The sequence below is a fragment of the Manacus vitellinus genome, unplaced genomic scaffold, assembly GCF_001715985.3.
Source record: "Manacus vitellinus isolate BGI_N305 unplaced genomic scaffold, ASM171598v3 scaffold_30_pilon, whole genome shotgun sequence".
Classification (NCBI taxonomy): Eukaryota; Metazoa; Chordata; class Aves; order Passeriformes; family Pipridae; genus Manacus; species Manacus vitellinus.
Genome location: NW_021940291.1, coordinates 4833582 through 4856362, shown reverse-complemented (window position 1 = coordinate 4856362; position 22781 = coordinate 4833582). Strand labels below are relative to the sequence as shown.

Below are 22781 nucleotides of genomic sequence, written 5' to 3'. Positions count from 1 at the left end.
GGAAGGCCAGTTAAGTGAATGGCCTTACTGGTGAGTGTGACAAACCAAACTGTTCTAGGAACTAGAGATGGCACAACAACACGTGACTGCTGAAACAAAGTGACAGTTTCTGGAGTAGTTTTATATTTGAAAATGGATCATACAGCTTTGGGAAAGGACATAGTTCATATAAACACAGGCAGCTGGTGACCGGGATTAAGATTTGATATGTTGGGCCATCCTTTAGTTTTTCATACATAGCTTTTATACGTAGCACGTTCCTTTGAAACAAAGTGCAAATTTATTGGGAGAGGACAGACTAGGGCACAGATATGCAAGTCTATTTTTTATATCTGTTCATTTGTTTGTTCAGTATTCATGAAAAACAGTGCTGTTATGCAGAACATTGATGACCAGCAGTGCTAACCTCACTCTGTCTATACCTCTGATAGGTGGTGATACAGCAAGACTGTGTCACACCTGCCTGTTTATATCTATTGTCAGTATGGTTTTATCAGCAAAGTTCATAATACAGAATAAACCTTTCTGAAAGTGTGTGGAAGTTAGAGCTAGCAGAGGGAAGTTTCATCAGTTTTATTGGAATAATGGCTTAACTGTGGCACTATGGGTTACAGTGTCTCTTTAACCTTCATTATTGGTCATGTTACATTTAATTTTTGTTTAATTAACCCCCTTTAAAGGATTGGAGCTAAACTAAAGGCTAAAAAGGACATTCTTACACTAGGCTAAATATCTGCATCTTTGGCATGACTTTTTTTTTCAATGTGACCTAAAATTAAAGGCCTGTATTTACATTGGGGGACTTTTTAATTTCCTCAGATTCAGTTGATATTACAGGTTAAATCATAATATATTTTTAGGGTTTTTAAATTTATTGCTTTTCCTTCTTAAACATTGTTGTGTGACACCTGTTTGCCACTTCAGGAATATCATTTTATTCCTTCTGTCTGGTAGATTCTCTTAGAAAAATTCCAGAAAGTTTCTGGATACTCTAAGTTACTAATACAGGATAAGAAGTAGATGGTTTTTGAAGAACAAGTATAAGTGAGTTTTTCTAATACTTTCTGGCTCTCCAGAACAGTTTCTATCCTTTCACAGAAATCACTGATACATCTACTGTTTTTTAGATTACTGCTAAACAGTAATCCTCAGATACCTCCTTATCTGCTGTGTGAGGGCTGTGTGGTGGGAAAGGAGCCTCACACTGCATGTGCTTTACAGGCAGCGATGGCCTCTTAGCTGGGCTTGCAATTTTGAAAGTGAACTGACTTTTGGTGAGCTTTTTCTGAGGCAAGGTTTGATCTCTGTATTCATAGAACATCGTTAGTAGTTAATAAAACCCTGTGTCATATGTGTAGTTTAATGATGCTAACTTGAAAAAAAAAAGGAATGTTTTTGAGAGAAGTCTTAAGAAGTGATTATTGTTTTGATTAATGTTCACAGTAGCCTTCATTTAGTTTGATTTGCCACCTAGACAGTGTAGTGTGTAAATATACTCACAAACTCTTTGTTACCTGCTCTTGCAATTCCATAGTACCCACTGCATTCTCCCTCCCTTAGAATTATCCTCATTACATAGCATGAAATTAAATTTCATTTAATTTAAACTGTGTTTTATGTAGATACAAGCATTTGTGTTCTTATGTGTGGGTAGTAGGGGAGGGAAATTTGTGTTCAAACCTGACTGTGTGATTAGCAGGCTGAAAAAGTTTAGATCCTGCTGTGCCTGTGAAACACCATCTGCTCTGGCACTGACTGCCCTGAGGGAATTGGCTCAGATTGGAAGAAGTAAAGGCACAGTTTTCCTCTTGGCTAGTTGGATCTGCAAGAAACAGACTTTATTTTGCTCGGGGAAAGATGAATGTTGATCCAAGTTATACTGTTTCCATTGAGATTGGCCATACAAAAGGGCACTGAAACACAGATGTGCCTACTACGTATTGCTGCTTATGGACTGGGGTAATGAAATCATTAATGATGACAGGGACTTGATTCTTCCTAATATATTAATATAGGACAGAGCAGTATATTTCATATCTTAACTAAAAAAAACCACAAACAAGCTTGTCTTGTCACCCTTTCTGGCCTTGTTCAGCTAACTGCATTTGTAGGGCAGCATAATATCCTTTTGGGGACCACTGAAATATGCTTACCAAGCTGATTTCAAATGAATCTTGCAATGGTAGAATTTCCATAGATTATGCACACGGATGTTTAGGCATCTTCCAGTTTTTCTTTTTTTGTTTAAATAGTAAAAAAGCTGTGGAATGTTACTTAGGATTTTTTCAATGATTAAAAACTGTAGTATGTCTCTCTGCAGTTAAAATGAGTTATTACCGTGATGTAAATAACAGCTTTTTGCTGTTATGGTAAAGCACAGTTGGAAGTATTTTGATTATAAATATCTGTTAAATTATTTTTATGTAGTTGTAGAAAGCATTAATTAGAATTTATATCAGTATTTCTTACTACTTTTTATTCACCATAGCAGAATGTTTCCATGCTCTGGTAATATCGAAAGTCTCATTTTTCCTTCTATTTGCAGTCTCTGCTTGAACAAGTTTGGTTTAGAAAGAAGAGTTTGGAACAGCTTTTGTGTTAATGACCAGTCTGTTTTTGTCATTGTTTTTAATTAATTTATTCTTCATAACTGGCAGCCTGTTCATTAGATGCCAAAGAATTTTAAAAAAGTTTGCAAGTAATAAGTTTGCAAGTGATCTTCTATGATGTTGAGATTAAAATAAAAAAGTGGGAGTAGATGAGCAGAGGCAGATGCTGGCTATTGCTTTTAAGTGTGACTTGTGTTTTTAAATCCTCTGGGACGATGACTGTCATATCTGAGACATCTGCAGAAACGTCTTATGAAGAAAAGAGTATTTCAGTGTATGTGTGAAGGATAAGAATTCTTTATGAAGACTAAAAATCAAAAATAGTTAAAAGACCCATTATTAATATTATTAGGGATAAAATTTCCAGATGAATTGATTTGGAATCTGGTACTGTACATGTAAATATGAAATTGATTCCTTGTTCAGGAAATTGTCTTAAACCTAGGAAATGTTTGGACGGTGTTTCATGTAATAAAGATGCCATTTCAGGCATCTGCAGAAGATGAACTTATAAAGGTATATTTAGTCTTATGCAATTTTTCTTTTAAGAGACTATTGGCTGTTAAAATCTCATTGCTAAAGATTTGTAAGTCTTCTGTGCTTGCCTTAACACTTATTCTAGTAGGAAGCTCCCTAGAGTCAGTAGAGTACTTAAGCCTTCAAGTGGAAAAGAACATGTGTTTTGCAGTGTTTAAGGACTGAGATTATAGTCCTTACTTGTTTAAAAATTCACAGGGTTTAGTGTAATTTATAACTTTAGCTCTCTAGTAGCAAGTGTTAACAGTCTCAAATACATTGTTAGAGCTATGTTGCTTTCACCTGTCTGGTGATGGAGAGGGTTGGTGTGCCTTTAGAAGGCACTCTTTATTTTTAATTATTTGGGCCTTGAAAGTACAAGGAAAATAATTTTCCAGGAGTTTAATGCTCAACAGTAAATTGTTTATTTGCTTGTCCTTTTTGAAATGTCAGTTTTCTTTATCTTTCTGTCTTTATCTTTTCTTAATTTTGAGATAATTTTAACACCAGTGTGTTCTTTCTCTTCCTATGTGTTACAAGATCAGTACCATAACTTGGTCCAAAATTACAAGTGTCTCTTTCAGCAGAGACATAAAAATGTTCTGACTCCAAATATTTTACTTTTTTGGAAACCTAGCAATCAAATTATTTTTTGAAAAAAATTGTAGAAGACATGGTAACATATGATTTTAACATAACAGAATTAAATATTTATTTGCATTTACAGAATTAAAATATTTCTAGACTATCTTACTTCAGTTCATGAACTGTCCATTATTAAAAAATCAGACATGACTAGACTGCATTTAAGAAGGCACATAGATTTATTTTTTACATAGTCATGCAGACCTTATCCTTTACCTTGATAGTATAGGATACGGTGAAGTTATTTGTGTTTTTCAGTTTGTTCTTTTAGTTCTGCAGGTTAGATACAAGGTGCTCATTCGTCTGCTTCATTCTCTGTAAACATAATTGCAAGTTTATATGTGAGATCTGAGCTCTCAGTATGTGGGTTTTCTTTGCTGCCCAAAGAGAATCTGTATGTCTTCGGTAGTTTCAAAGCTGAAAACAGTCCAATGTTTGTTTGTTTCCTGGATGGAGGGGACAAAGGTTTTCTAGGTTGGTTTGGGGTTTGTTTTGTGTGTTTTTTTTCTTTTTCTTTCAGAAGACTAAACCTTTAGCCATCTCGTTTATGTTTTGCCTGGCTCTCTCCTGTCATAAGCAAGTGAGAAGGGAGAAATAGGAGTGGTATTGACTCCAGTGCTGTAGTTTTAGCAAGAGTAGCTGACTGACTAATGATAATAGCTGGGCCTCAAAAAATAAATACTGAACAACTTGATCCCTTCACAATTGAGGGAAAAAATTAGAGGATTTGTATTTCTTGATGTACCTTCCTGCAATGTTTTAGGGATATAAGAAATCTTTGCTTGATCTTTGTAATACTGACGTTGAATTCGGTTGAGGTATTTCATTCTGATTACAGCTTGGGTTGTAACAGGGTCAGTAGAAGCAGAGCAATATTTTCTGTCCTGATGCCTTGAACTTTGTTTACATCCACAAGGCAAGCACATTTAACTGGACTTCTGCAGAACTTTATTTTCTTTTCAAGGAAATTTTGAACTTTATTTCTAATTTCTGAGTAATACTTTGGTTCAGCGTGTCTGTTAGATTCCCAGCTGTGTCCCAGGTCTGCTTTTCTTCCCGTTAGCTCTGATTCACTCTTTGACATGTTCTGCAGTGATACCCCAGCAGATTTCAGTAAGAGGGGTAAGCCAAGAAAAGCCAAAGTTAAAAAGAACAGCGAGTTCCCCACACCTGTCTCAACATGTGCATCGTTTGGGAGGTTATCCAGCTTGGTGGACAGAGCTGTATTTTAATTCTTGTGTCCCAGAGTATAGCAGGAGACAGAGCTGGAAAAAACTATATTGTGATGGTAGGTTCCATAGTCTGTGGATTGTTATAAGGCAGATAACAATTCTGAGTATTGCGAAAGTACTATATCATTAATATTTGGATAGATTTCTGACCCTTGTAGAGGCTCACCTTCTATGCAAAATGGTCTTGTTTTGTAACAGTTATGTAACTTAATTGGTTAAATCCTTTGGTGCTTTTGTTCATATTTAGATATAAGTATTTTTTAGCCCTCTGACAGATCTCGTATGTGGATGTTCTTCCACTGGGTTCTCAACCAGGCATTTAAAAACTCATTTTGTCAAAGTCGTCCTCAGCAACCATTTTATGTTTTTGTTTTGGAAAACTTGTCTGAAACTTGAATCCCATAACCTAAAGTCATCATGTGGCTCGTGACTTTTCTCAGGACTCCCTAATCCATTGGTGAATAGAGTTAGGGTGGGAATCTTTCGTATCCCGGCATAACCCTGTAGCAATAGTCTTGCTAGTCTGTGCTGGTTTACTTCCCTCCCCTACAGGGATATTTGGGTTCTTCAACATGCCTTTTGTCATCCCAGGTTTTCTACCTATTCATGCCTGAAAATTCTTGATTTCTTTATGGAATTTCCTTAACACATATCAGACTACTTCCTTTACTTTTTTTTTTTTTCTTGTCTGACTTTCCATTCAGTTGAGGAAAATGGGTCTATGTGTGAAGAAAGCATTTCTTGCTTCTTTTCTTCCGCCTTCTCACATATTATGTGGGTACTGCAACATCAGAACAAAGAGGAATGCAGGTGCATGGGAAGAAACTAAGAAGTGGTGCAGAGAAAAACTATATTAATAGAGTAGAAAAGCCTGCTGATGGAAACATCTGTATTTTGAGAGCAATGTCTCTGAGATGCTAACAAATAGTTAATTGTTGACTAAGCCAGAGCATTGATTATGTAGTGTAAACTTTTCGGTTTCTTATTTTCTACATAAGTATAGTTGCCAGTGCATACTTGTATGCTGTTCTTTGGAGTTTTATTTCAGGCTGTCTGTACCCCTGGGCTTTTTGGCCCAAAACTTGATATTTTTTTTTTGTGGAATATGGTTAAATTACGATACTAGATTTGACCATGAAAACTTCCCAAGAAACTGGAGAAACCACGATGTATTTGAAAGAATGAGGCTACCAGTTACTGGAAAAATCGGGAGGTCTTAGATTTCCTCGTAGAGCAGTTGTGGTGTGATGGGAACCTGGTCTCCTGAGCAAGTAAAGCTTTTGAGAAAGGAATACTGAAAAGTCCCTACCATTGCCTGCTCCATGCACCCTCACGTTCTCTTTAGTGGTCAGGAAGCTGCTGTGACAGGTTGTTCTGGCTGGCTGTCATCTGTCTGCTTCAGAATGCTCGAGGGGGATTTCCCATTTAAAAGTGCACTGGGTAGATCAGTCTGTGAAAGTGGGTGACTTTTTCAGCAGTGAATTTCATGTGCATTTTGTCCTGGTGAAGCTTTGCCCAGAACTTTTTACCAAAAAAAAAATATAAAAAAATTACTTTTATCTTGCCTTCTTGCTTTCTTTGTGGCCCACAACTATTCCAAGAGCACAGAAAAGCGGTTATGGTTTTTGCACCGGATAAGCACCGATGTCAGCACATAAAAGCTCTGTGCTGAAAATAGTTTGTTTCATGTTTATTCATGTCACGAAATGACCAAATTCAAATTCACATTTGAAAATAAACTGTAAAATAATCTATCTATTGTGTGTGTGCAATATATGGCCAGATAGGTCAGCATTTGTTTTTATTAATTTTTTTTTCTCTAAAATCTGCAATTTCCCTGCAAGACAGCTCACTGATGAGACTCATGATCTCTACAGGGTTTTTTAGATCAAAATGTGGTTTTTGTATTCCTTAGTGTATACAGTAACTGTTTAATGATATATTTTGAAAACACATTTCTTTCTTATATATACTTCTATGTGAGTATACATTTGTTTGAATGCAATGTGAAGTAGTTTAAGAGTTACTCTTGATGTTTTTATCTAATTTACTTTGAGTATAGTTTAAATCAGGAAGATTCTGTGTTTATAGATTCGAGATCTGAGTTAAACATAATTTAATGTTTTATGTAAAATCTGTAGGCGACTAATTTTTTAAATTTAATTTGTGGCAGAAACTTTCAGTAGTGCAAATGAAAATTAAAAGATACGTTACGTATTTTTTTTTATTTCATTTTAAATTGTTTTCTTTCTCATACTTTCCTTCTCAATTAAAAATAGGCAAAGCAGCGCACACAGCTGCTGCAGAGGTGTGTGAAAATGAAAATGCCAGCACAAAGCTTCGCTGTAAGAGTCAGTTTGAGATGAGCCGAGTTGACTGTAAAGATGTTACTCAAGGGTTAAGCTCAGTGTGTTTCTCTGGCTGCTGAGTGAAACAGGATGCAGTGACTACATTGTCAGACTGCTGGTGTGAGTGCAAACAGATGAGGAAATGCTGGATCAGGCACTTCAGCAACTTGGGCTGTTCCCTAGGAAACCGCTTGCGTCATACTTGCCAGCAATTAGCTTACAGTTCTTTTATTTTTGATAGTGTTGCAAGCTGAACTCGCCTGTTACAAAGGAAAGGACTGGCTTAGCCTCAAACCGTTTGGTTGTGACTGCGGCTACGGCGCTCGTGAGGATTTGTGAAGAGAATAAATTGAAAAATTATTTAAACTTTCCAAGCCTACTTCTCTCAAGAATGTTGTAGCTGGGGTTGATTCTCAAAGAGGGATAATCAAATTTTGGTGATCTGTACGAAAATGATCTTCCCCAGTTGCCAAAATTAGGTACACATAAGTTTGACCAGTGGTTTGGATATCACCACCTTTTCAGGCAAATAACCTGACGTGTTTTTTGGTGCCACGTATTAAAACACAGTTTTCAAAATTAATGTTGCCTGAGGCTTAACATCTAAAGAAAGGGACTCTAAATTCTGTGTTGTTCTAATATTTTTTTTTTCTGTTGTGATTAAAATTCAGTAACTTCTAATAGTTACCTAGTGGCTACCTAGCCACTGATGTAAACCAGCTAGTGTTGAAAGCAGTGTGTGTTTTATCTCAGAAAATCATCATATCTTCTGCATTTCACTTTGAAACTGTAAACAACTTTACAGTAACTGCTTTAATATTGATGTATGTTCTTAATATGTGTATTGCTTTATGGCTAGCTATGGCTGGAGTTTTTTGGGGGAAAAGCACATGGTGACCAACAACTTAAACCAAAAATGTTTGTGTTTTTATTTTTCTATTCTTTTTTTTTAATAGGCAAACACATGAATAAACTTAGATTTTAACAAACTAGAATTACAGCATGCAGGCCAGACTTGTTAAAATGTCAGGGTTAATTCAGAATAGATGTATTCCTGTGTTTGTATGAAGCTTAAAACCTCTATATATTTTAAATGTTTGAATAGTAGGATTTTCAAATTATTTTGGAAGAATGCCTCCAAAAATCCACTGCATTTTTTTCTGTGTTAAAAAAATAAAGAAAAAAAAAAGGCAGCAACCGAATCAACAAACCTTCCCACCCCATTGAAAGAAAACCACTCCAAACAAGGAACACCACTGAAAACAAAAAAACCCAACCACCACCACCCAACCTCAACCCCAAATTTCCCCTCCCCCCAGCCCCAAACCCTTGAATATAAGGCTTAGAAAGAGTGAGTATCTTAATTTCTGCATATTTTTTATAAATTAGGTTGGCTGCAAGAGTCTGGCAGCCCATATTTTTAGGGTGTTTTTTGGACCGTATGCCAGTTGATCCCCGGGGCTGCATTCCAAACAGTGATCATTGTCTATGTGGCCCGGAATCTTTGTACAGGTTTCTCTTCAACTGTATTTTACATAAGTGAAAAGAAATAAAAATGAAAATTGTGTGAGGGTGGCTAAAGCACTGGAATGCCATTTATTATGGAGGAGTAACCGGTTTTGCTGAAAGTTGAGAGTAGTTTGTCTGACCTGTCCAGCCTCCCTCAGACGTTGCACGTGGCCTCTGCTTAGTTAGTGCTGTGTTTGGTACCTGCTTGTATCAGCTCAACTGCAAGTTATGAAGTTCTACTCTTGGAATCAATGAGTGTTAGGACTTAAATCTGCATGACCAATAAACAGCTAATGTAGATATTAGCAAAGAAAGATCTGGAGATCCCAATTTTGTCCTTAATCTTCTGTAGCCCTTTGATTCTGGACTGTAAAATGGAGGCTAAGGTGTCGTCAGGTCACTGGTGGGTTCCACGAGTGTATGTCCAGTAATTTTACCACTTATTTAGGGAAATTCCTGCAGGTTATGCAATACATGAGACATATCAAATATTTTGGTTTATCCTTGTTTAGTATTTTAACCCTGTAAGCCTTGTTAGTTTCCTTCAATGAAGGAAAAGGGAGTTACATGATCATGTACTACATTTTTTTCCTATGTAAATTTTAATATTGTTTAATTACCTGAATTTAGTCTTTATTCTGCCACTTGTTAGCTATTTTCAAGGTGTTTTTATAAGCTGACAACATTCAGTTATTGTTTTCTGAACTCTCAGCCAGACTGTTTGGTGCACATGCATGTTTCAGAAGATAAGACTAATAACAGATAGAACTGGATACTACTTGGCTATTCCATCTTTCAGGCATTACAGTAAGGGACTGCAATTTTTTTTTCAGCAGAGTTGGTGATATTTTGCCCAGTTCCTGTGGAAACATTTGCTTTATATTTGTTTTAATCTTATAGCTTCATAAGTCAACTTCTCTAATATTGTTTATTCTGTATCTTTTAGAATCAGTCACATAGGTGGGTGCTATGAAAGAGAACACGGATTAAGGTGTCTTCCACGTTTTTCTGATTGTGATTTTTACTGTGGAAAGCAAACCAGTAAAATGTTTTTGCAACTCTTATGCTATGAAGTCTTTTGTAGAAAATGCCACTGAAGACATGAAGGAAGTGACTGAGAATCCATTGGTTTTTTTATGTATGTAGCTAAAAGGGCCAGCAGTCAGATCACCTTGCGTGGAAAGTTTTGTGCATTGGGAAGGTTTCCATGCTTTTCTGAGCAGCACAAAGGGATGTTTTCTTTGTTTCATGGCTTCATCATATGGTTATGTTCCTATGTGATCATTAGAATTCCCTAAGATAGGCAGCCTTTTAAAAAATATTATTATTCCAATTGTCTAATTTGAGTAACTTTCTTCCAGGTCTTTTTATTTTCAAACTATCTTTGTTAGTAAGGGGTTTTTTTTGTTTGTTTCCATGTAATCCTTAAGACCAATAGAGGAAATTATGTAGACTTAATTCTGTTCAACAACCCCTTTCTCCTGATATTAAAGTCTTCCTCTTTCCTAGGAATAGGAAGTTTCTTTACATTTCCACTCTAGGAGATCACAACTTCAGCCTGCGGTAAACCTGTCATTGGGCTTCTTTGTTTTAGATTTTCAGAGAACAAGAGCTAGGGGGAATAACAGAGAGAAATGCCACAGCCATTTCTAAATTTTCCTGGCATGTCGTGAGTTTCCCTTTACTATTTTGTGATTTTCACAGTTTATTTATTTTCTGTGTCCAAGTGACTGACTTGTTTCCAGTTTCTTCAGTGTCAGGCTTTTTATGTGTTTGGCGTCCACGTAGAATTTGAGTCCTTAACTAATCAATAAAATGTAACAGTTTGCTAAAATCTTGTGGAATGAAGAGCTCATTTCTCCTTTTCTTTGCCTTAGGTTACAGTTGCAGACGATTTTTCTCAGTCTCCATGTCTCACTACAGTTCTCCTCTGCAATAGCAATTTTATAAACATTTTTGACTTAAAATGTTATCCTCTGTATACTGTGCCTATTTAGAGGAAAGGTTTTTGCTAAGATGCATGTTGGAGGTCAAGATTTCAATGGCTTTTAAAATCAAGTAATATAGTGCTCTCAGTAACCTTTCTATACCTCCTTCTTTCTTTTTTTTCTCCTTTATTTATTTTTTTAAAAAATTGGAATGCTGACCTCTTGGATATGTCTCTGCTATATTCTACTTTTCCCCCCAAGTCTTCCTCATTGTTCCTTCACATATTATTAGTGTGTTGTTTTTTGGTTTTGTTTTTTCTTTAGGGTTTTTTTTACCTCTTTTTTTCTCATAATACCAGCAGCAGAACTGAGTAAAATACGTGGTGCAACAGCAGGTTTTGTAGGCTGGGAGGTACAGTTGCAGTGCAAGTGGTGATCAAAATTATGAGTTCTGAGGTCAGAGCATAAAAAATTTTTGATGCTAAGAACTATGTCCAATTTAGATTAATTTTTATGTAGTCACAAAAGGGGAATTTTTTTTTTTTTACCTTTGGACATATCGTTTCTAATCTGAACAGCTCTGCTCAAATGTTTCAATTCCCTGAGTGCTTTATGGCACTGACACTGAAAGGAGTGGTCCTTCCCAGCCCTTTCTGCTCATTCCTGCCCTAACACCATCCCCCATTGTGCTGACACAAGCATTCATGAGACTACACAGTGAACTAAATTGGGGAACTAATCCACGTTAAAAGTAATCAGTTCTTTTTGTAGCTCCTTGCCACGTGTCTGCATGAATGCTTTTGCTGTGTAAGGGAGGGAGAGACCCAGGGATGGGAATGAGCAGCTGAGAGAGGGCAGGACTGATGCTTTATTGTGGCAATGCCAAGTTGTGCTGATTTAAGGGAACTAATGGCACTGCCGTGTAAAGAATGGATGTGTTAGAACTTCCCAATAAATCAGTCAAAATATCATCCCCTCATGCCCAAAAACCTCTATATTTTTTCTGTGTCTTGAGTGAACCGTATATTCTGCACTGTCTACTTGAAGTAAAGGAAAAAAATGCTTCAGCACTGGATAGATGATATGTGGCAAACAAGGACCTAAAAGGTAGGATATTAAACAATTGCAGTCAGCTGTGGTACCAGGCTTACAACATATAACGTTTTCTGCAAAGTTTTTACAAAGACCTTGAGTGGAAAGGTGCAATTTAAATATTTAAGTGAGACTTGCACAGAAATGAGGCAGAGGGTTCATTTGAAAAACACTTTAAGATCATGTGGTAGAGACAGAATTATCTTGCATTCATAGTGAGAACAGGATGAACTGGTAAAGAGCACATGAGAATCAGATTCTTCCAAATAGCGGAGTATTTCACACTCCCTTAAAACAGTGTTTTAGTACTCTACTGTTTATGTGAAAATTCCTCATAATTTTTGGAGTGAAGTAAGATGAAAACATAAGACTGTAACAACACTTCTGTGAGTCACCTTATGAGTCTTGGACTCTCATCAATTCACCATGCTTCCATCTGCAAAACTAAATATGTAATGTGGTGGTGAAGAAAAGCTATGACCTGGAACTGCAGAAGTGGAAGTCCTCTCATACTGGGTCAGGAATTATGTCTATCCCTCTTTGATACTTCTATGTGATGATTTTTTTTGACTTTTGTTGGTACCTGAAATTTCAGATAAAATAGGTTGCTACGGTAAGGAAGCTTCTATCCAGCTCTTGGCAGTAAATCTCCTTGGCTCTTAATTTTCATGTTGCCAAAAATTCACATATATGACAGCAAGAAATAGGAAAATGTGATCAAAATGTCAGTTTCTCACAGTTCAAGCCCAGACTGAACTTCATGGGACAAACAGGTCCCATGACTTTGTTCCTTCCAGTTTACCATTTTCCATAATGTGGAATTGTGCTATTCAATAATGTATCACTTATTCCTTTCATAATAGCTCTTAGTCCATGGTATGTTCATTTTATAGAGTTATCTGCTTATATGTTCTGTCCATCACCCCAGCAGAACCACCAGTGTGAAAGGCATTAGCCACTGTGATAACTTTTTACAGGAGATGTTGAGAATGGAGAAAAGGAAGCAGGCACACCACACTTCAGATTTTGAACAAATTCAGCTGCTGGGGAGTACACACAAATCACTTCAGGTATCTGTTTCTCTTGTGAACTTTTTTGTGTTTTCTTCTTCCATCTGTTGGAGGTTTGTGATCAAAGAGGAAATCGTCTGCAGACCTGCTGTTTTGAGTTGTTAGCTCTACTCCTTTATGAAACCTGAAATGTTAAATCTTGCATTGTGCAACTAATGATGCTCTCCTAACAAAAGGACAGTTTCTCATTACCTCTTTATTATGATTATTTTCTCTTAAAATAATGTTCAGGAAGATAGAGAGGAAATTTGCTTTTGATTAAGTTCACATTTTTTTAACCAAAATGTTAACAAAAATGTTGATTACATAGATGTTTTGCAAAGATCAAACTCAAACCTGGCAGAAGTGAGAGAAAAATGAAAAATAAACTGGAGAGAAAGCTTTAATCACACAAAGAAGAAACTTTAGAGGCCTAAAGTTTATAAGTAAAGCCTGATGTCAAACCAAATTCACTTGATAATTTTTTATCTTCACACATCAATTACTCCTAGGCAGAAGATGGAGTTAGAACTCTTTATTTTTATTATAACAAATAAGCATTTTTTAGGACTTTATTTGTTTGCTAGTGATTGTACAAGAAAAAGCAGTGTGAAGTATGAAGGATGTGCAGGGTCCTCTGTCACTGGACATTCCCAGAATATCATAGAATCATAGAATGGTTTGGGTTGGAAGGGACATTAAAGATCATCTTATTCCCACCCTGCTGTGTAGGCAGGGACACCTTTCACTAGATCAGGTTACTCAGAGCTCCGTGTGTTCTGTAACATCTTTAGTAAGTATGGCTAGTGAAAACATTATTAGAAATATACGGTAAGAAATAGTTGAGGAGAATTTTTATTGACTGAGACAGCTTGGCAAGAACTTTTGAAGAGTGTGGATCTTAGCAGTCATCCACTACAGTGACCCTACAACATCTTGAGAAAAGGGGCACAGTGACTACTGTTTGTGATGCCCCTAAAACAACTGCATCTAATGCTGCTAATGGCACAGTTGAGACAATTTGCAGCATACTGTGAAATCTCCTCAGGAAATTGGGTGAACATGGGTGGATATTTTGTGTTGAATTCCTTTCTGCCAATTATCTTTTTGATAAATTGAACATTTTGAAAAGTAGCCCACAAGACTTAAATATTTTGCCAAGACCCCTTGTTGTGGCTGATGAACTGTCAAGAGTTGAGTGCTTTGTGAATTTAACCAATGTCTCCTGCTAAAATGGTCAAAGCCTTCAGGGACATAACCCAAGGCCAGAGTAGGCAATTCTAATCCGATTTCCCTGCTTTATTTTCTAAACCACAATGTCTGGGGGCCTCCAGACAAAAACCTATCTTTTTTGTAAGTTACAGGCTTTGTTCTCAATGCAAATGTCCTGTGTGCAGATTTTAATTAATTAATTAGCTTGGTTACAGTCCTGTGTGAGTTGAGGAAAATTAAAGATTACCCTTTTATCTATTGATCAGAAACATGCATCAAACAGAAGCGATTTCAGAATCTCTTAAGTGTTTGCTTTGGTATTTAACATATAGATTGATTCACAATAAGATTGCAGGTTTTTTTTCTATGTGCAAATGCTAAAGAAAGCTATAATATATTTGTATTTTTTAGGTTTCATTATATAAAAGAGAGCTTTAGTCTCTTTTTTCTTGGAACACTTATAAAGTAAAGGATTCTTATTTTTCCAAAATGCTTAAAGATAGTATTTTTAGACGACAATATTTTGTCACAAAATTTAAACTGAGTATTCAAAATGTTTCAAATTTTCAATATGAAAATTAGGAATACTGAGATTATAATTAAGACCATTCATTCCACAGCTTCTTGTAAGTGCTTTGTCTAGCTTTATTGGTTTTATTTGATTGAAGAATTGCTGCATTCTGCTGTGCTGGTTACTTAGAAATGATTGTTAGACCATTTACTTTGAAGTTTAAAAGAAAAAATATCCATATGCCCCAGAATGCCAAAATTTTATAAAAAAGAAAAAAGAAAACTAGAATGCCTGACATTCACAGAACATATGTGTTTTTCCCACCCTATTTTCAGATCTGTGTGTTTAAAGACTGAACTGTTATGATGTGTCTAAATATTGTAAAATGCCCTGTATTTTCACACTGAAATCTTGTGTCTTCAAAGCAGCTACACAACTTCTTTTATATGTGTAAAATTATTGTCAACACCAAAAATATAATCAAAAATAATTGAAGTGAAATGACAGCTTTTGCATTTTGACATTTGAAACTTAAAACTGCTTAGTATTCTGACTAGTTTGATAACCTATGTGAACTGTACAGTATGTTTTTGTTTAAGCAGTTGTAGTCATTTTTATGCACTGAGAAACCGCATTTTCTAGTTTGCAAAGCAGTACTTCATTTTCTGTGTCCTGAGGCAATTAATTAAAACTGTTTAAGTGTGATAGTGAGACTTAACATCATGTAGTGTGACTCAGTCTTATGGTGTTTGTAAGTCTGAAGTTTCCACATCAGTCTTTTTAAGGACCAATATGGTTTTTTTTAATTGAAAAGTAAATCAATTAAACTGTTCAATTCTGTGAATGAATCAGCATTTCTCTTATAAGTAGCTTTTCTAGTCTTAACCAACTAATTTTTGTGATCTCCCAAGCTGAGTTTCCTTTAAACATCTTTCATTGTTAAAGCTTTAGTGCTGAACTGCACAGATTCTTGAAATCATGGTCCTTACAAGAAGCTAAAGCATCTTTTTAGCTATGTAAATGTATCCCTAAAGTTTATAATACAAGACAAAAAGTCTTGAAGAAATAACTTCCTTTTTCCTATTTTATTTTCCTGTTAAACACTAATAAAATACACTGTCGTGTTGGGTCACAACCCCATGCAGTGCTCCAGGCTTTGGGAAGAGTGGCTGGAAAAGTGTCTGGTGGAAAAGGCCCTGGGGGGGTGCTGGTTGACAGCAGCTGAACATGAGCCAGTATGTGCCCAGGTGGCCAAGAAGGCCAATGGCGTCCTGGCCTGTATCAGAAATAGTGTGGCCAGCAGGACTAGGAAAGTGAGTGTTCCCCTGTACCCGGGGCACCTCAAATTTGGGGCCACACATCAAATCCTGTGTCCAGTTCTGGGCCCCTCAGTTCAAGAAGGTTGTGACATTGAGGTGCTGGGGTGAGTCCAGAACAAGGAGCTGGGGAAGGATCTGGAGCACAAGTCGGATGAGGAGTGGCTTAGGGAGCTGGGCTTGTTTAACCTGGAGAAAAGGAGGCTCAGGGGAGACCGTATTACTCTCTACAACTACATAAAAGGAGGATGTAGCCAGGTGAGAGGTGTTCTCTTCTCCCAGGTAACAAGTGACAGAATGAGAGGAAATGGCCTCAGGTTGCACCAGAGGAGTTTTAGATTGGATGTTAAGAAAAATATTTTCGTGGAAAGGGTTGTAAAGCATTGGAACAGGCTGCCCAGGGAAGTGATGGAGTCATCATCCCTGGAATTGTTCAAAAAACATGTGGTTAGGGCACTTGAGGACATGACTTAATGGTGAACATGGTGGTAGTTCTGGCTTGATGGTTGGACTTGATGACCTTAAAGGTCTTTTCCTGTCTTAATGATTCTGTGATTCTATGATTGTATCTGGACTTGGTAAAGAATTTTTGTTCCCTTACCACAGATACCTGTTTTCAAGGTTGTCTCTGCAGTGGCTATTATGACTTTCTTTTTGGATGTACATCTATAGAGTAATTTATTTGGTGGATAACCCTGTATTGAATTACGACCTTCACATTCCGTAAATACAAGCAAATTTATGTAGGTGCCTGTAGTGTACATGTGCACATGTCATAACTTAATTCAATAACCTTTTTTGTCATGCAGTCTTTCATAGAATCATAGACTGGTTTGGGTTGAAAGGGACCTTAAAGATGCTCTAGTTTCACCCCTCCCACCATGAGCAGGGACACCTTCCACTAGATCAGATTGCTCAGGGCCCCATCCACCCTGGCCTTGAACACTTCCAGGGATGGGACATCCACAACTTCTCTGGGCAAATTGTTCCAGTGCCTCACTATCCTCACAGTAAAGAATTTCTTCCTAACATCTAATATAAACCTCCTCTCTTTCAGTTTGAAGCCATTCTCCCTCATCCTGTCCCTAGAGTCACTCTCTGGATTCATTGTAGGCCCCCTCAGATACTGGATGGCTGCTATGATGTGTCTGTGCAACCTTCTCTTTTCTAGGCTGAACAACCACAGCTTTGTCAGCCTGAAGTATTCATCCCCAATATCTTTTAATTCAGTGAAATTTGACAGAGGATAAAAGTCTCACTCCAAGTTGCCAGCTAATCTAGTCATGCGACAAAAGGTCCAAGGGTTTCATCATTTGTGCTCCTCGCAGAGTTACTTACCCCTTTTCCTGAAAAAGTGTGTTTATTGTTCTGATATTCCTTGTTGTGATGTTCATTCGAGTTTTGGGAAGGTGGTCTTCTATGCAGTGAAACATGACAGCTTATTTCCTATCATGTTGTAGGACTTGATTTATTGTTCTTCTGTCTTTACCAGTTACACAAACAAGCTGTCTAGTAATGACAGCTCTGAGATAAATGAAATGATGACTTATTGGCTAATTTATTTATGCTCTGAGCCTTTCTCATAGAGACTATCACTTCTTTTTCACTGTAGCAGCCTACTAGATAGGAGTGGTGATGGCCATTTTTTGGAGGAGGTGCTTGAACAAGTTTTGACTTGGCAAGAGGCCTGATTCACTGCTGTTGCTGGATGTGAAAGCAAGCTGTGTCACTGATATTTTATTTTGTGTTATGCCTATTAAGAAGTAAAAGGACAGGTCACAGACTATTCTTGTGGAGCCCTGAATAGTAAAATGGACAGCAGATAACAGGATGAAGCAAAGAAGCTTGCTTTTCAAGGAAAAGATGAGTTTTCATAGATTTTCTTTTCTCAAAATGACTTTAGAGAGCCTGAAGTTTTGTTAACGTTGATTCCCACTCATTTTCCTCAGTCTTTTCTGATGCTCAGAGTTATTTCCCCCTCTAAGAAATGGAATATATGTGTGAGTGAAGTATGTTTCTCAATGTATCTCCAAGTTCACATTATTTTTGCAGATAAGATGATTTTTATGTTTATAGTTTATTACATTGCTCAAATACATGTTTGTCTGCATCAACAGTGAGGTAATTTTCCTGTTAGCTTTAAAATTAACTAGCTAACATTTGTGAAGGAGAGGGTGAAGAAGGAAAAAGACACTTGCTTAAAACTTGGCTGTTTTCAAGACCAGTTGTTAGAACAACAAAATTAATCTCCCAGTAAGTCTTACCTCTTTATGGGACACAAAGCTGGCATTGTAGGAGCATAATTCTAACTAGAATTCTGTGAAGGTTGTGCTTAGTGCATAGGCTGCAGTTCTGATAACAACTGGACATTTGTTTCTGGCTCTTTACTTCCTATCCCAAGTCATATTTAAAAGATTATCCAGGTGGACGTCTCTGTTTGAGAGGTTTACCAGGAGTGAGACAACAGAATCTCCTGCTGGTGCTGTCCATTGAAGCATGGTTGAACTGTGTTCTAGCCCCTCAAAAATTCTAAGTACAGCAGTAGTTTGAAGAGCCAGTTGTTCCCTTCAGCACCTTGATTGTTTCCAGATACAGCAGTAGAAAAGCGATGCTGTTTCCCAAGGGTATTAGAAGACTGGAAACTTGCTTTTCGGCTGTCATGATGAGAGGTGTGATGGGAAGTAAATTTAGAATCCTGGAAAAGTTGACTTAGAGGCCAAGTACAGGCATATAAATCAGAAAGCAAGCTGAAGCAGTTTCTGAACTCTGCCTGAATCAATGAGTAAGGCTTCGGCTGCGTTTAGTCGAACTATTTTTTCTTCAGATCTCTCTGCTTGACTTCCAGATAAACTACTTAGACCATTGGATGGTCTAGGAATGTTTAAGTTTGGGATCATATAGCTATTCTTGGCCCAAATTACATTTGGACTTTGTCCAGAGACAATATTCTTTAGGGGTGCCTTGGAATCACAGAAACAGCTTTCTCCCAATCCTCATAGCAGACCAAAAAATAGTGAGATGAATGGAATCACAGATTATCTGCTTCAGATAAGTTGGTTTTACCTGCTCCTTTTCCTTGTCCTAATTTCAGACATTTGGTAAAACTGTTTGCATGTCAGGAATTCAGTATTAAAAAAAAAAAAAAAAGAGGATTATCCCTGTTGTCTTTTATATAGTTTTTCCACTTTGCATATGGGCGGTGGGTTTCTTTTGGTAGAGTGAAGGGGGAATGTTCCTGATTTTGATCACTTCCATTTGATATATATTCCAGTTAACCTTCCTGAATTAAGCTTATATTATATATTAAGTTTATAAGATAAGCTCATATTAGCTTAATGGGAGAAGCAGGCTGTGTTCTCTTCCCATGCATTTTTTTTGATTGGAGATGTGTGCAGCAAAAAACTGTGATAAATGCATGCACAGCCTCTCAGGTCTGAGTAACTAATTACTGTTGAGGGGTTGAGAGTGACTGTTGAATGTGAGGTTTTATATTGGAAATATGTCAAAAGAATATGAAAATAAGCACTCTGGTTTTTGTAATATTGACCCATATTATTCAGTGTCCTTCTCTGCAGTGTCCTTTTTTTGGGCCAGTCTAGTTTTAGCTTCTTCCTTCATGTTTTCTCAGAGCCAGCAGGAGGAATGTGAGCACACAAGGTACAGACTCCCTCTGTTATGATGTCCAATATTACAGTGCATTCCTATTAGGCCCAGCTCTGATGAGAGAACTGCTTCATTTTCATAGACTTAAGCTGGAGAATGTCTACTAGAGGTCTAATATATATATCTATATTTTAAATAACATTTTTTAAACTTGTGTAAACAGTTCATTTTTTTTTTCTTATTCAATAGATTTCCAAAAGTGCAACAAGTGGTTAGAAACTTTATCATATGTTGTCAAAAATGGAAAGTATCAGGGTACTCAGAATTTGGGCTTTACTTATAAAATACGCTGGACCAATAAATAAGCCTGTTCTTAGAGATTTCACACACATTCTTTCTAAATTAAAATTCTGTAATTTTAAAATTAAGTTTATTTGGGAAGCTGTAGCAAACAGCTTTGCATCTGTACAGTTTTACATTGTTTATTTTTCAGGGTCTTCTAAATAATTTTTGCACTGAGTTATTTAAAGTAGAGCACTTCTAAGTTCCTTAGATGCTAGACTTTCTGAACATTTGAGTACTTAGAAAATAGTGATGGGATGATTATTTCTACTGGTGCAGGTTGTTTTGTGAGATCTTTTGTTTTCTTGCTGTGGGAACAACAGGGCTTTGTCTCTCTAAACAGTTACCCAATAAAGTTGTTACTGGATTTGAATTTTCATTTACAGATTAAACAGAAATGAAAGAAGCTCAAAGCTTACATTCCAAAACTGAGGAAACCAATGACTACTTCTTTCTTTCCCCCCCCCCTTTTTTTTTTTCTGGGAAGATTGAAATGTTGAACATAAAAAAAAAAATAAATCTATTACTCTTTGTATTCACCGGAAGATATTTAAGCAGATAAACATTCCCTGAAAGTCCCACGAATTTTTAGAAAAGGTCTTTTGTAGTTTACATTTATAAATTTGTATCTCTTTTTTCCTGAAGCTATGGCGAGCTCTGCATACTTCATTCTTTTTCAATTGTAAACATAGTTTCGGTACTACCACTTTTGCACCAAACGCTGTTCCTAAGCGACTGCTGACGTCAGTTGGTGCAGCACAAGAAGGTTTGTGTGTTTATCTGCTGTGGGCAGACTCTTAGAAAAGACGAAAGTATGTAACTAGATTAGGCCAAAGAGATTGCTGCTTGAAATAAGCATACATGCTGTTTGCAATGCCTTACTCTTTTTTTTTTTTTTTAAATGTATTTTATTTTGATTAGCAGCTGTATCTTCTGTTGCATATGCCACAGTATCTCGTTTGCAGGGCACGATAAGGAGGGGTATACATTCTCTTTGCTGTTGCTTTAAAGGGGCAGCCGTTTTACTTCTTTCCTACAGCACAGTTAGGATGAGAATTTAAACTCTCATTCTATGTGCCATAACATAAAACTTTCACATACCTGATCTCAAGGTTAGAAGTGAAAGCAGGCTTGCAATTTCCAGTTTAAGTGAAACATATTTACTTAGAGATTTTTGGCCAGAACCTATAAATTTGGAAAAACTGGAATGATACTCTTGGAATATTTTACTGCATGCCTTTGTGTCAAATGGAGTTGGAGTGGAACTGGCTTACTGACCTTTGTGAACTTTTTTTTGTCCTTGATTATACTTGCAGCACACCCACAATGAATAAAAATTACCTGTAGCAAAAACTTTTTGCATGAAAATCTTTTTATGAAAGTAAAGGAGATAGTAGTGGGACTGCAGTCATGGTAGGCCAAAAAGTGAAGCTAAGAAGTTTATAGGAGGTAGTAGTATTTAATGACATAATAAGATAGGAAGAAAAATGGCCAGAATCTCTTCTTCAGGTTGAAGAATAGAAGCAGCGACTTTCAGAACTAAATAAAAACAGAGAAAAATTGCTCCAAATTAACTTAAATCAGATTAACATTAAAGTAAATGCCTGTGGGACATAGGAGAATATTAGTAAGCATAAAGGTGAAAAGGTCAAGCTAAATAAGGTCCACTTTGAATATGGCCATGGCGAATACTAGTCCTGAAGTCCTATCAATCTTGACATTTCCTGTACTGTTATATTGTGCTATCCAGTCTTGCCTTCAGAACCCTCATGGATGGAGGCTGCACAGCTTCTCTGGGCATTTTGCTTTACTTTATCTCACTGCCTGTGTGTCCTCATAGTGAGACATTTTTTTCCTTGCACCTAGTCTGAACTTGTTTCAGCATTGCCACTCATCTTCCCACTATGCATCACTGGGTGCTGGTGTCGTTGTCTTGGTGACCTGCTCTGTTGCAGGGGACTCTTCTTTCCCAGATGCAGGGATTTGTGTATGTCACTGCTGAATTTCATAAGACTCCTGTTCACTCATTCCTCCAGCTTGTCTGGGTCCCTCTGGATGGCAGCCCAGCCCCTCTCATGTGTGAGCATGTCTTGTAAACCTCCACTGTGTAGAACGATATGATGGAATTTAATTCAGGTTGAAAAAAGTTAAGTAGTTGCAGGTTCTGCTGCTCATTTGCCCTTACTGCTTCTTCTTCTGGGTCTTTATTGAATTTTCATTCCCTTTTACCATATTTTCTTACTATAAGATTTTTTTATTTTAACTTCTAACAGGAAAGGTAGAGTTAGGAGATGACATTTAATTCAGCAAACTGCTCTTAAACAAATGGTGAAGTTACTTGTGAGTTTCATTAATATAAAAGCATAAAAATGGCTCAGATGAAGAGTTCATTCAGTTTAATATTCTGTCTCTAATCTGTGATTTTTGTCTAAGGTCAAGTTTAACATCTATTAGTAACAGTTAAATATCTTTTACATCTTTGACTTGAAGATATCATATTAAACAGACTTTTAGGGCCAAAAGATGGGTTGGAACTCTTTCTGCCTATCCTATGCATCTGTTATTGCAGTGTCTTTAGAAGCAGTACACCAGGGGAAAAATCAATAAAAACTGTAATCACAAGTTGCTGCTTATCATCTTCCCGTCCATTGCAGGGCCTAATGTGCAATTAAATGCATTTAAGGTCATGGGGGAAAAGAAAGTAGCCATAATCAGAAGCTGATGGAAGGATAAAAATATGATAACATATGATACTCTTCTTTCTTTTTTCCCATACCACCTTCCTACACTCTCCCAACTTCCACCTGTTTTCATCTCAGGGGACTTTCTAACGTGGTTTAGCTATATAGTTAAAAGTGCAGTTCAGTCC

At 36.9% G+C, this 22781-nt stretch overlaps 1 protein-coding gene and 1 pseudogene across 1 annotated transcript in view; both read left to right on the top strand.

Annotated features, from left to right (window-relative positions):
- PDE3B (phosphodiesterase 3B) overlaps positions 1-22781 on the top strand; it is an 87180-nt gene that overhangs the window by 7934 nt on the left and 56465 nt on the right. The gene's annotated exons all lie outside the window — the stretch shown is intronic.
- On the top strand, positions 22321-22501 carry LOC112841170 (annotated as a pseudogene).